The 14,861-nt window shown below is 43.7% G+C and overlaps 1 protein-coding gene across 2 annotated transcripts in view; it reads left to right on the forward strand.

The window, feature by feature from the left end:
• Positions 1-4,013: 4,013 nt before the first annotated feature.
• The window catches only part of radil (Ras association and DIL domains), a 132,524-nt gene continuing 121,676 nt past the window's right edge, over positions 4,014-14,861 (forward strand). For both annotated transcript variants that reach the window (XM_080206394.1, XM_080206395.1), the window contains exon 1: positions 4,014-4,128. The gene's annotated coding sequence lies outside the window, so the exon portion shown is untranslated. The remainder of the gene's footprint in view (positions 4,129-14,861) is intronic.

Here is a 14,861-nt window from a genome sequence, read left to right on the forward strand (position 1 = left end):
TGCTGCCTCATAATGTCAGGGACCAGGATTCGATTCCCGGCTTGAGTCACTGTGTGGAATTTGCACGTTCTCCCTGTGTCTGCATGGGCTTTCTCCGGCTGCTTTGGTTTCCTCCCATAGTCCGAAAGACGTGCTGGTTAGATGCATTGACCCGAACAGGCACCAGAGTGTGGCGACTAGGGGAATTTCATTGCAGTGTTAATATAAGCCTTACTTGTGACTAATAAATAAACTTTATCTCGACATTTCTGGGATCCTGTCCATTCATTCTCGAAGAGTTAAGTGGAACTATTGTCACTCTTACTTTGCTGATTTGTCTTAAAATATCACTGTGCTTCTAAAGAGAGGATAACCTGCCTTTGCCGTGACCAGACAAGCCTCCTGCAAAAGATGCATAAATTATGCATGTTAAAAAAAATTGCAATATGCTTTCTGTAAAATGGTGTCATTGCATATTGATGGGACAGAAATAATGTTTGCACAGTATTAATGCAGCCCTGTGCTACCAAATCTCACACTGAACTGTGGTAAAGGAGAATGCTACAGATAATAACCTGCAGTTACCCTGTGAAGAATTGAGTGTCCTCAGCCCATGCAATCAATCATGGGAATCTTAGTCCATCAGGGTGATTGATGAGGGCCAAGGGAGGAGATTCCCACAATGCATTAATAATGTCAGGCCCAGCCAAGCCCAGAAATAAAAACTAAACAAGAGAATACAGTCTTTGTGTAACTCACTTCAGGAACCTCTAACCATGCTGCCTATAACTCAGACTGATCTACAGTCTCTGCTTTGTACTGTTTTTTTGTACTGTCTACCAGAAGGAATTGTTGAATTTTAACTTTGCATGATTTGAAAGTCATACGAAACTTTGATACTGACTTTGGATCTGACTAAAATGTAAGAAAGTGAATGTTTTCTGAAACTACGTGTGCCTGTGATTTGGTGACTTGTGTATTTTCTAGTTGGGATGATTTATGGTTCTTGTAATAGTTATTCCTAATAACGTATGGAGATTAAACTTCAATACCTCACTAATTTCTGTTGTTGCTTTGGCATCTCAAGGGAGAACAAAATGTTTTACGTGAAGAAGCTCCTTGTTTTAGTTTATGACCTTAAAGGTGCTACATAAATGCAAGTTATTGAACATTCTTATAGGGTTTGGATCAGTCTGTGAGAATAGATTAGTGTAAGAGGTATCTGAGAGGTGATGTTATGTCTGATAATAAATGGTATAAAAGACTAAAGGCAAAATCCTCTTTCCTCATTCGTGCTAGGATTCTCCGGTGCTGCTGTAAGGGAAAAGAGTTTTGGCTAGAAGGCTAAATCTCCATTCTCACTTGCAGTGGAACAAGCATAGACGAAATTGGAAAATCCCACTCAAAATCCAGAACGTTTGATTTGATTTATTATTGTCACATGTATTAGTATACAGTGAAAAGTATTGTTTCTTGCATGTTATACGGATAAAGCATACTATTCATATAGAAGGAAAGGAGAAGGTGCAGAATGTAGTGTTACAGTCATAGCTAGGGTGTAGAGAAATATCAACTTAATATAAGGTAGGTCCGTTCAAAAGTCTGATGGCAGCAGGCAAGAAGCTGTTCTGGAGTTGGTTGGTATGTGTCACAGACTTTTGGAATGTCGGTGTTTGTTACAAGAGGAATGGAATATTAGAGTAGGAAATTCTTGCCACAACCGCAGGGGGTCTGGTGAGCCCACACTAACAGTGCTGCGCACAGTATTGGTCTCCTTATTTAGGATGTACATACTTGCACTGCAAGCAATTCAGGGGGGAGTCAAGAGATCTGCAGGTTGTTTAGAAGAATAAAAGGTGATCTTATTAAAATAAATAAGATTCTGACGGAAACTTGACTGTGTGGATTCTGAGAGGATATTTCCCCTCATAGAAGAATCCAGAATCAGTTTACACTATTTCAAAATTAGGGGTTGCCCATTTAACTTGGGGGTGAGAAGGAATTTCTTCCCTCACGGGTGCATGAGCCATTGAATACATTCAAGATCAAGAAAGACAGCTTATTGAACTACAAGGCAATCAAGAGTTGTACGGAACAATCAGGAAAGTGGAGCTGAGGCCAAGATCAGTACATCTATGATCTTATTGAATGGTAGACTCGACTCAATGGGCTAAAAGGCCTACATCTGCTTATTTATCTTAGGAGGGAGAGAAATTTACAAAGGTAAGTTACACAAGTATAAAGGCTGGAAAATTATGATCTATACATTTTGAGCTCCGCTGAAATATTGCTTCACATGAAATGTAAATAATATCCAACTTGCATCTATAAGAACATAAGAAATAGGAGCAGGAGTAGGCCATCCAGCCCTTTGGGCCTGCCCCGCCATTCAATAAAATCATGGCTGATCTGTCGTGTCTCAGTTCCACATTCCCGCCCTCTCCCCATAACCCTTAATCCCCTCGCTTATCAAAAACCCATCAACCCACATCTTAAAAATATTTAGCGAGGCAGCCTCCACGACCTCATCGGGCAGAGAATTCGAGAGATTCACCACCCTTTGAGTGAAGAAGTTCCTCCTCAACTCTGTTCTAAACTGCCCCCCCTTTATCTTGAGGCTGTGCCCCCTAGTCCTACTGTCCTTTCTGAGGGGGAAGAGCCTCTCCACCTCTACCCTATCCATCCCATTCATCATCTTATACGTCTCAATGAGATCTCCCCTCATTCTTCTAAACTCTAACGAGTACAAGCCTAGTTTATTCAGCCTCTCCTCATAGCTCAACCCCCTCAACTCCGGCATCACCCTAGTAAACCTCCTCTGCACTCCCTCCAAGGCCAAAATATCCTTGCGTAAGTACGGCGCCCAAAACTGCACACAGTACTCCAGCTGCGGCCTTACCAATGCCCTATACAGCTGCAGCAAGACCTCCCTACTTTTATATTCAATCCCCCTCGCTATGAAGGCCAGCATCCCATTCGCCTTCCTGACCACCTGCTGCACCTGCAGGCTGGGTTTTTGCGACTCATGCACAAGGACCCCGAGGTCCCTCTGCACCGTCGCTTGCTGCAGTTTTTCGGCCCGTAAGTAATAGTCCTTCCTACCATTATTCCTACCAAAGTGGACCACCTCGCACTTGCCAACATTAAATTCCATTTGCCATTTCCTGGCCCATTTGCCCAGCCTGTCTAGATCCTTCTGCAGACTCTCCACACCCTCCGCGCAATTTGCCGTTCCACCAATCTTGGTGTCATCAGCAAATTTTGACACCTCCAGATGACCTATATATAAATAATCTATAATAAATCATCTATAAATAATATTAACTCATTAACATTGAAATAAACATTCAAAATAGAACTGCATAGACACTTGAAGGGGATCTATGAGGAAAGAGCGAAGTAGTGGGTTTAATGGGATAGCTCTTGTTGGCACAGGTTGATGGGCTGAATGGCCTCCTGCGCTCATTCTCCGATTCAAATGAATGAAACTCAGAATTCGCTGCAATTAACAGATTGCACCTATAGATGGCGCTGCTGGCCGAAGGCAGCTCCCCACTGTCTATATCTCCCTTTCGGGTCTTTCCGTGAGCGCTCGGAGAGTTTGAGAGCGAATGATCTGCGGCTCGGAGGCAAGGGAGGGGCGGGGCGAAGCGGGCGCTCGCCTCTTTCCGTGAGAGCTCCGAGACTGAGAGCGAGAAACTTCCGACTCCGGAGGCGGGGCGCAGTGAGCGTTCGGGGATTCGGATGTTTCTGTGAGCGCTCTCCGACTCGGAGGCGGGGCGAAGTGAGCGCTCGGCTCTTTCCGTGAGAGCTCTCCGGTTCGGAGGCTGGGACGAAGCGGGCGCTCGGGGGTTCGGCTCTTTCCGTGAGCGCGCTCCGGCTCTGGAGGCGGGGCGAAGTGAGCGCTCGGCTCTTTCCGTGAGTGCTCTCCGGTTCGGAGGCTGGGATGAAGCGGGCGCTCGGGGGTTCGGCTCTTTCCGTGAGCGCTCGAGCTGAGCAGTTTCTGAGCCGGTGGCCGGGGTCTGAGGGGGAGGGAAGGTGACGGTTGGAGTGAACCCTGAGAAGCTGAAGAGAGAAAAGAGAAGGGGGACACAAAAAGCCCACAAACAACAACACATCCCAGCTGGAGCAAAACAGACAAGGAAGGAGGTAAGGAGCGAGTGGGGCTGTGCGGGAAGGTGGGTGACAGGATTGGGAGGGGGAGGGGGCGGGGGGGCAAGAGAAGGGTGAATAATAAAATAATAAACAAATAACGCCCAGGAGGGAAAAGACAGAAATGGAGAAGGAGACTGATAGGAAGAAGAGAATGAAAAGTCCTGGTGAAAATAAACAGAGGCAGAGAGAAAAGAAATTAAACTGAAATAATAAGCGGGGGGGGGGGGGGAGGAGAGATGGAGAGAGGAAGTGAAAGAGTGGGGGTGGGGGATTTATAAATGTGTGAGGATGCTGCAGGGGACTCTAAAGGAAGAGGGGAAAGTGACAGGAGCGAGAGGAGAAGATGGATAGTTAGAGGAGGATGAAGAGGCTGGAGAGAAATGGCTTGGCCCGTTGCTATGGGAAACCTCCCCAAGCCTTTCAAATAGAGGGAGCTGTGGCTGCAATCTCTCCCAAAAGTTGCAGTGTTATCAGAGGCAGCTTCCCAAAGAGAGAGAGATGTAAAAGTTAATGCAGCATTTCTTGTGGATTTTCTGCACTTTTTATGCTCTCTTTCACACACACACTTTTCTCATTGATTTTGCTGCAAAACCAGAACATTTGTTTTGATTTATTAGTATCATATGTATTAATCTACAGTGAAAAGCATTGTTTCTTGCATGCCATACAGACAAAACATACTGTTCACAGAGAAGGAAACGAGACAGTTATGGTCATAGCTAGGGTATAAAGATCAACTTAATGTGAAGGGAAGAAGCTGTCCTTGAGTCGACTGATATGTGTTCTCAGACTTTTGTATCTTTTTCCCGATGGAACAAGGTGGAAGAGAGAATGTCCCGGGTGCGCGGGGTCCTTAATAATGCTGGCCACTTTTCCAAGGCGGCAGGAAGTGTAGACAAAGTCAACGGATGGGAGGCTGGTTTGCCTGGTGGACTGGGTTTCATTCACGACCCGTTGTAGTTTCTTGCAAGAGAAGTAAATTGGAACGTGTGTAAGGTCTCACCACAGCAAAGATTCATTAAATTTTCACCACATGTTTCCAGCATGTGGCGAAACCCAATATTGTCTTGATAGTAAGACACCCCTCTGCACTTAAACATGTCAATGTTATTTAATGAAGGCAAAGTTCTATACTTATGCACTGCCTTCAGAGAAAATGTGAGACAGAGATTTCAGAGCAACAATCTATTTATTCACTCGTTTCAAGGGCCAAGATGGCATCTGCAGAAGACCAGGTCCGCAAGCAACTTATTTACAATTTATCCGAAACCGTTCTCCTGTGTATGCCAGTAATGCCCTCCAGATTGACTGCTAAAATCAAACAGTAACTTGTATTATTCTTTCAGTACCTGTGAATGGCAAATGATTTAGCCTGCATAGTTACAAGGTTCACTAACTTAATTATTATTTGCATTTAGAAGCCTAAGTAATAAGTGAACCTATTACAGTGGACTATGTCTGAAATCCGTCACTTATTATCACTTCATCTAGACCATACCTCTCCATATCCAGAGATGACATCTGATGTCAGTCAAGGTTCACACTCTTGATTGCCATCGATAAATGTTGCTGGAAAATCCAGCATGAATGGACAATAGATTAGAACGGGTTCAGATATCACCATCATGCCCCCACAATGAAATTGTCAATATTTCACACAGCAGTCATTAAAGGGCAGTGAGCACATTTGAATCCTTGTGCCAGCATAATGTTTATTTATTAGTCACAAGTAAGGCTTACATTAACACCGCAATGAAGTTATTGCGAAATTCCCTCAGTCACCACAGTCCGGCGACTGTTTGGGCTAGTGCACCTAACCAGCATGTCTTCTAGAATGTGGGAGGAAAGTGGAGCACCTGGAGGAAACCCATGCAGACACGGGGAGAATGTGCAAACTCCACACAGACAGTAACCCAAGCTCGAAATCAAACCCTGGCGCAGTGAAGCAGCGGTGCTAACCATTGTGCTACCATGCTGCCCCTCAGCAAGTGCCTAGGGGTGGCATGGTAGCACAGATAGGCAAGTGCCTATCAAACACGGATAGGCAAGTTCCTTTAGGAAAAGGTGAGGAGAGAATGACAGTGCCTTTAATAGACACTGAAGACAGGATTTTTGCAGAGGCAGGACAACTCCAGAGACCTTTAAAACCCACCATGCCAAGGTCCTGTTCCCTTATCCAGCAGATACAATTTTTTCTAGTCGGGAAAGGGGACAAGGCATGAGTCACACTGGCACAAAACATGAATCAAATGGGCCATTTGAGAATAGTGCTGAGTTGTAACAGGCTTGATTTTTGTTATTCCGACTGTGGGAGTCACAAATTTATTGAGGAGGTGTAAACGCATTTGAAAAATAAATAGGGCCTGTTAAAGTGTCATGATCTGACGTTATCTAATACCCCGATCCTTTGAAATAAAAAAAGGCCATAGCTCTCAATTTGAGCTAAATCAAACACATAGCTCGAGTGCCTTATTGACAGACCATCTCATAGAGTCATAGAGGTTTACAACATGAACAGGTCCTTCGGCCCAACTTGTCCATGCCACCTTTTTTTAACCACTAAGCAAGTCCCAATTGCCTGCATTTGGCCCATATCCCTTTATACCCATCTTACCCATGTAACTGTCTAAACACTTTTTAAAAGGCAAAATTGTATCCACCTCTACTACTTCTGGCAGCTTGTTCCAGACACTTGCCACTTTCTGTGTGAAACAAATTGTCCCTCTGGAGACTTTTGTAGGCCATCTGGTATAGCTTAGAAAAAATCATAACCGTTTGTTCTTGCTTAGACTTCATTGTTGATATTCTCAATGGCTGTTGTTATAGCTGAGCCTGTTATGAATGCTTGGTTGAATTTCAAAAGGCTTAAAACCACTGGGGTCAGTGGTGGGGTGGGGGGTTCACACTTTGGTAGATGGTTTAAAGAGGCTATTAAAGGATTAACTGTCTTTGATGTGGTTATTGAATAGAAGTTTGTTTTTATGACAGATTGCCCACTTGAAGGGATTTAAAATTTTTGAATGTGTTTAATGTAAAAGAGTTTTTTTCCATATCAAATGTGTATGACTGAGATCTCTATGAGGTTATTGGATATTTAATTTTTTCATCTCCCCTTGAGCTCAAGGTCATTCCTGGGCATGTGTCTATGAAGGTGGATAGGGGTATGAGGATATGAGGTGGAATGGAAGGAGCATGGGGGTGAATGGGGAATGAGGGCTGCAGGGCCTGACAGCTTTCGATAAAATTGGGCTGAAGTCTCAAGGAACCGAGGCATACTTTCTAAACAGCCTTCTTTGGCACAAGCCATCACTCTGGCAGCCTCCCAACTGCCTTCAGAAGGGCAGGCTTGACTTGATCATGTCCTGCCTCTGCCCTGCCGAACTGGGAAATGACCCAACTTAAACTATCCACCTTGGGAGCAAAAATCCAGTTCTGAAGCTGTTAAGAGTGGGAAAAACAGTACCATACTAAACTGATTTTTAATGGTATTTCATTACTTTGTAATTTTATTTTCATGTGTTTAATATTATTTTATTTAAAATATTATTTTATTATTTAAAAGGCGAAAAATTGCAGCATGCTACGGTGCAGAGGGACCCGGGGGTCCTTGTGCAAAAACCCAGTCTGCAGGTGCAGCAGGTGATCAAGAAGGCGAATGGGATGCTGGCCTTTATAGCAAGGGGGATAGAATATAAAAGTAGGGAGGTCTTGCTGCAACTGTACAGGGTACTGGTGAGGCCGCAGCTGGAGTACTGTGTGCAGTTTTGGTTGCCGCACTTGCGCAAGGATATTTTGGCCTTGGAGGGAGTGCAGAGGAGGTTCACTAGACTGATACTGGAGATGAGGGGGTTGGGCTATGAACAGAGACTAAATAGACTGGGTCTGTACTCATTGGAGTTTAGAAGGATGAGGGGGAACCTTATAGAGACATATAAGATAATGAAGGGGATGGATAAGGTAGACGTAGAGAGATTTTTCCCGCTTAGAAAGGACAGCAGGACTAAAGAGCACAGCCTCAAGATAAGGGGGGGCAGTTTAGAACGGAGTTGAGGAGGAACTTCTTCACTCAAAGGGTGGTGAATCTCTGGAATTCTCTGCCCGTTGAAGTGGTGGAGGCTACCTCGCTAAATATATTTAAGTCACAGGTAGATAGGTTTCTGATAGACAAGGGAATTAAGGGTTATGGGGAGAAAGCGGGAAAGTGGAACTGAGCCACTTCAGTTCAGCCATGATCTTATTGAATGGCAGGGCAGGCTTGAAGGGCTAGATGGCCTACTCCTGCTCCTATTTCTTATGTTCTTAATTTTTGCTGCTGATTTGAAAGCACAATAATGGCCATTTCCAAAGTGTGATTTTTTTTTTCCCCCCCTACCCCCAATTTCTTTTGCATATGAAATGAACGGAACTACTTTTATTCATCATTTGTAGTTTGGGGTAACAAACAGAGTGGTCCCAAAAATGCCTGAGCTCTGTAATGGTGGTGTTTATTACTGAAGGTAGTACCTTGTATCTGGAACGTGGTTAAGTACCAAAAAGAAAAGTGTTTCGATATACTCAGCATATAAGTTAATCCCTCTCCTTTCCAATCAAAAAAAACTGCACACAGCCCATAGCCTACGCATATGATAACGAGGGTCATAAAGTTTGACTTTAATGCAAGCTAACTGTTCTCCAAAACTGCTTTGCTGAGGGGAGATGGGATGCTGAGAAACTTAGACGGATATGGCACTGGAGAATGTAGGCATGAGAAAGATGAATTGGATAAGAAACAAGAGAATACATCCCAAGAGTCAGCTATAATAACGGTTAAGGAAACCTGTATGCTTTCAAAGTTGAGTATCCCAAATTTCTTATGTTGTAAGTGAGTACATATGCAGTAATAAAGTCTTAATTTATTTTAAATGGTTCCTGACAGTGGAGCTGCTATAATTCCAATATTAACTAGTTTCTTGTTTGGAGAAAAGTAGAAGACAGCAAACAGATACATTCTAGAATCTGACTGCTGATCTCAACAGCTGTTTTACTTACAGTGACGATAGATTGACGTTGAAGTAAACATTTTACAAAGCATCATTTTCAATGGACTTAGAAAATCTTTGCAAAAGATTTTGCTGGTTAGGTGCATTTCCCATGCTAAATGCTCCCTCAGTGTACCCAAGCAGGCCCTGGAGAGTGGCGACTAAGAGATTTTCACAGTAACTTCATTGCAGTGTTAATGTAAGCCCACTTGTGACACTAATAAATAAACTTTAAATCCACAGAGAATATTTACAGGAAAATTGCAATGGGTGTAACTCAACCTTAAAATACCAAACATACCCTTCTAACCTTTTGTGTCTTTCTAATAAGAGAGCCAGAATTTACAACTGGACTAACAGGACATATCATAATTGACCCGTGTTTCAGTATTGATGAGATGGTTACAGGCTTCAAATGTTGATCGATTGAATTGTCCATAAAAATGGTCTAATATAGTGCCACTGCATACAAATCAGGATGACGTGTTTTCAAACAGAAACAAATAAATCAATTATAACCCTCTTCATCCCCCAACATCCCCAGAACTATCAGTGCTAATTGTTATTTTGCAATTCATTTTGTAAAAAAAAATTCCTTTGCTCTAGCGCAGAGGGATCTGAGTGTCCTTGTGCATGAATCACAGAAAGTGGGTGTGCACGTGCAACATGTAATAAGAAAGGGAAATGGAACCTTGGCATTTATTGCAAAAGGATTACATTTTAAAAGTAATGAAGTGCCATTATAATTGTTTAAGACATTGGTGAGACTATACCTAGAGTGTTGTGTCCAGCTTTGGTCTCCTTACTTGAGGAAGGAAGGATGTGGTGGCATTGGAGGCAGTTCAGAGGAGGCCCACTAGATTGATTCAAGGTTGAAAGGACTGTCATACGGGGAGGGTTGGAGAGCTAGACTTGTACTTGCTGGAATTCGGAAGAATGAAGGGAATTTGATTGAGGTATATAAATGCTAAAGGGGTTTGATATGATGGATGTTGAACAGATGTTCCCCCTTGTGTGACTGTCAACAAGTATGACAAGAGGTCATAGATATTGAGTGAGAGGAGATAGGTTCAAAACTGAGATGAGGAGAAATTTCTTTGAGGGTTGAGAATCTCCAGAACTCAGTATCCCAGAGTGCAGTGGAGGGAGAATCAATCAACAGATTCAACAAGGAAATGGATGAAAAACAAGATAAAGGGATGAGGGGAACAGGCAGGAAAATGGAGCTGAGACCAGGATAAGATCAGTCATGATCATGTTAAATGGCAGAGTCGACCCAAAGGGCTGAGTTTGCCTAATCCAGCTTCTAATTCTTGTGTTCCTCTGGAGGTCATTTTCAGGTCATCAGTGGAGGAATATTAAGCTGTATGATCAACTATAAAGCTAAAGAGTTGGCATTGCGTATCGGTATGAGAATTTTTAAACATCTGTCTGAATCAGGAGTCCATAAAGTTTTCTTCTGCAGAATGTTTCTTGGCTTAGACTTCACTCTGAGTTAACAGCACCTCTCTGTTTGGGTGAGAACACAGTGCCACAATTGCTCCAGCCAGGCACATTCCACATCCCATTGCACAACTGGCATTAACACTGCCTTTTGCCGTTGTTACTGTCAGGAGCATGGAAATACAAATCACCTGCAGCCCACCTGAAAGGACATTTACGGTGCCATTCCACATTTAAAATTTAACTCTGTTACATACAAGAGTACCTTTATTTTGATGTTACTCTTTCATAAGAACATAAGAAATAGGAGCAGGAGTAGGCCATCTAGCCCTTGGAGCCTGCCCCGCCATTCAATAAGATCATGGCTGATCTGAAGTGGCTCAGTTCCACTTTCCCGCTTTCTCCCCATAACCCTTAATTCCCTTGCCTACCAAAAACCTATCTACCCGCGTCTTAAATATATTTAGCGAGGTAGCCTCCACCACTTCAACGGGCAGAGAATTCCAGAGATTCACCACCCTTTGAGTGAAGAAATTCCTTCTCAACTCTGTTCTAAACCGCCCCCCCTTTATCTTGAGGCTGTGCCCTCTAAGTCCTGCTGTCCTTTCTGAGCAGGAAGAACCCCTCCACCTCTATCCTATCCATCCCTATCATCATCTTATACGTCTCAATAAGATCCCCCCTCATCCTTCTACACTCTAACGAGTAAAAGCCCAGTCTATTCAGCCTCTCCTCATAGCTCAACCCCCTCAACTCCGGTATCAGCCGAATGAACCTCCTCTGCACTCCCTCCAAAGCCAAAATATCCTTGCGCAAGTACGGCGACCAAAACTTCACACAGTACTCCAGCTGCGGCCTCACCAGTGCCCTGTACAGTTGCAGCAAGACCTCCCTACTTTTATATTCAATCCCCCTTGCTATGAAGGCCAGCATCCCATTTGCCTTCTTGATCACCTGCTGCACCTGTTGGCTGGGTTTTTGCGACTCATGCACAAGGACCCCAGGTCCCTCTGCACTGTAGCATGCTGCAGCTTTTTGCCCTGTAAGTAGTAGTCCTTCCTACTATTATTCCTACCAAAGTGGATAACCTCACACTTGCCAACATTGTATTCCATCTGCCAGGTCCTCGCCCAGTCGCTCAGCCTATCTAGATCCCTCTGCAGACTTTCCACACCCTCCGCACAATTTGCTTTTTCACTTGTCTTTGTGTCATCAGCAAATTTCGACACCTTACACTCGGCTCCCTCCTCCAGATCGTCTATATAAATGGTAAATAGCTGAGGCCCCAGCACCGATCCCTGGGGCACTCCACTAATTACCAACCGCCAATCCGGATAGCACCCATTGACACTCACTCTCTGCCTCCTATTTGACAGCCAATCCTCTATCCACACTATAACCTTACCCCCAACTCCATGCCCCCTAACCTTCTGTAACAACCTTTTGTGCGGCACCTTATCAAATACCTTCTGAAAATCGAGAAACACCACATCCACCGGTTCCCCTCTATCCACTGCACTAGACACATCCTCATAGAATTCCAATAAATTCGTCAGACACGACTTCCCCTTAATGAATCCGTGCTGCGTCTGCTCTATCAAACAATTCTTCTCAAGATGCCTCGCTATTTCCTGTTTGATGATGGATTCAAGCATTTTTCCTACAACAGACGTTAAACTAACCGGCCTATAATTCCCTGCCTTTTGCCTGCTACCTTTTTTAAACAGCGGCGTAACATTAGCCGTTTTCCAATCCTCCGGCACTACCCTGGAATCCAGCGAGGTTTGGAAAATAATCACCAAGGCATCCACTATTACCTCTGCCATTTCTGTCAGAATCCTTGGATGCATTCCATCCGGTCCTGGGGACTTGTCCACCATCAGTCCCTCCAGTCTGTCGAGCACTGCCTCTCTAGTAACAATGATCTCATTTCCATCGTTAACACCCGGCAAACAATTCACGTCCTCCTCCGTGAAGACCGAAGCAAAAAAGTTATTCAAGGCCTCAGCCATTTCCTCATCCCCCACCAGTAAATCCCCCCTCTCATCCTCTAAGGGTCCAACATTCACCCTAGCCAGCCTCCTCTTTATATATTTATAAAAACTCTTACTATCCTTTTTTATATTTAGTGCTAGCCTAGATTCATAGTCTATCCTTCCTTTCTTTATCAACTTCTTCGTCGTTCTTTGTTGATATTTAAACCTCTCCCAATCCTCTTCTCGCCCACTACTTTTAGCCACTCTAAACGCATCAGCTTTTAATTTAATACTCTCCTTTATCTCCTTCGTTATCCACGGCTGATTATCTCTTCTCCTATGATCATTCTTTACCATCGGAATAAATTTCTGCTGAGCACCAAGAAAGATCTCCTTAAAGATCCTCCACTGTTCCTCAGCAGACCTACCTACCAATCTACATTTGCCAATTCCTCTGTCATCCTATCGTACTCCCCTCTGTTCAAACAAAGGACACAGGTCCGGGATCCTACTTTCTCCTCCTCCATCTGCATCAGAAACTCTACCATACAATGATCACTCTTCCCAAGAGGATCCCTCACAACAAGGTCCCTAGTTCTACCTGCCTCATTACATAACACCAGATCTAAGATAGCTCGCTCCCTCGTTGGCTCCAACACACACTGTTCAAGGAAACTATCCCGGCAGCATTCCAAGAACTCTTCCTCAAGCCCACTGCGTCCAACATGGGTCGACTAATCAATATGTAGATTGAAATCCCCCATAATTATCACCGTTCCATTCCTGCACGCAGCATTTATTTGCACGTTTATAGCCCGCCCCACCTTCAGGTCATTATTTGGGGGCCTATAGATGACACCCACCAGCGTCTTCCTCCCCTTGCTGTTCCTAATTTCCACCCACAACGATTCCACGTTCTGCTTTTTGGCGCTTATATCTTCCCTTACTACCACCCTGATACTATCCTTAATCAGCAGAGTGACCCCCCCACTTTTTCCTCCCATCTATCCTTCCTAAATACTTGATACCCCTGTACATTCAGCTCCCAGTCTCTGTCACCTTGCAGCCATGTCTCTGTAATGGCCACCAGATCATATCTATTTGTGCTGATCTGCGCGACCAGCTCATTCACTTTGTTCTGAATGCTTCGTGCATTCAGATAAAGTGTCTTCATCCCATCCTTCACCTGGAGAGCATCATGTGTCAGGGCTATTCTGATGTACATTCATCTGAGAAGGCTTTTAGATCCTTTCAGAGAATAAACGAGCAATTTGCAGCATAAGATCTGATAATCCTTTATTCAAACAAAATTATTCCCCCCAAACTAAATTACAAACCAAGAATATTTTAAAAACCTTCGACTGTATATAGGTGTGTACTTCTATTGTCAAATCTATTTTCTCGCTGAAACTCACAATAAGCCGTTTTAATAACATGTATGTGATTGATTTTCTGCTAACATTCTCTTCATTCATTGCAACAGCTTGTAGACTAATAGGAACAATAAGAACAACACTGAATGCCTGAATTAACATTTAAATTATTTCCTGTCTCTCGTTCCAGCAAAGCAGTAAATCACTGTATCAGTAATACATGAGAGCCCTTCACAACATGTTCATACATTTAGGACTATTAAATTCAGTGTGTTTTTCATTAGGGACTTCATTCTTAGTTTTGTTTGCTTTGTACAATGAATTGAATCCAGGAGGAAACTAAAGTTAACATTTCATTTTCTGAGTGGAAATCAGAGAATTAAATGTTACAAAGCACCAGGGGCCTTTAACATCACTTTTTACTAATTTATCCCAAAAATTCCCAGACATGTTGCTTCTGATGTCTAGCTTGCACATAGTCCTGAGTTGTAACTGAGGGAGGATGGTCATAATCAGCAGGAAGTTTCTTTGCCTGACGTCCAGAGTTGATGTTGAGGATTCCCAGAGCCAGTCTCTTTCTCTCTCTCTCTCTTGACTGTATACCACCATGCTGCATCTCTGATAGTCTGTCCTGCCAGTGGGACAAAATATAGCTAGGGCTGGCAATGGGGAAGTCTGAGACGTTGGCTGAAATGCATGAATCAGTGAATATGATTGAGGGTGTTGTCTGACAGCCTGCTGTGGAACTGGTCTCCCAGTTTTGGCACACGTCCCTAGATGTTAGTGAGGGAACACTATGGGTGTGCTTTTGTCGTGTCCAGAATCAGCATTTAGGTCAATGCCAGGTAGTTCGTTCAGTTTTATTTTTCTTATTACAGGTAGTCCAAACAGTTTGATACATTGAGTGGCGAACTAAC

The sequence above is a fragment of the Carcharhinus amblyrhynchos genome, chromosome 18, assembly GCF_965287045.1.
Source record: "Carcharhinus amblyrhynchos chromosome 18, sCarAmb.v2.hapA, whole genome shotgun sequence".
In the NCBI taxonomy this organism is placed as follows: Eukaryota; Metazoa; Chordata; class Chondrichthyes; order Carcharhiniformes; family Carcharhinidae; genus Carcharhinus; species Carcharhinus amblyrhynchos.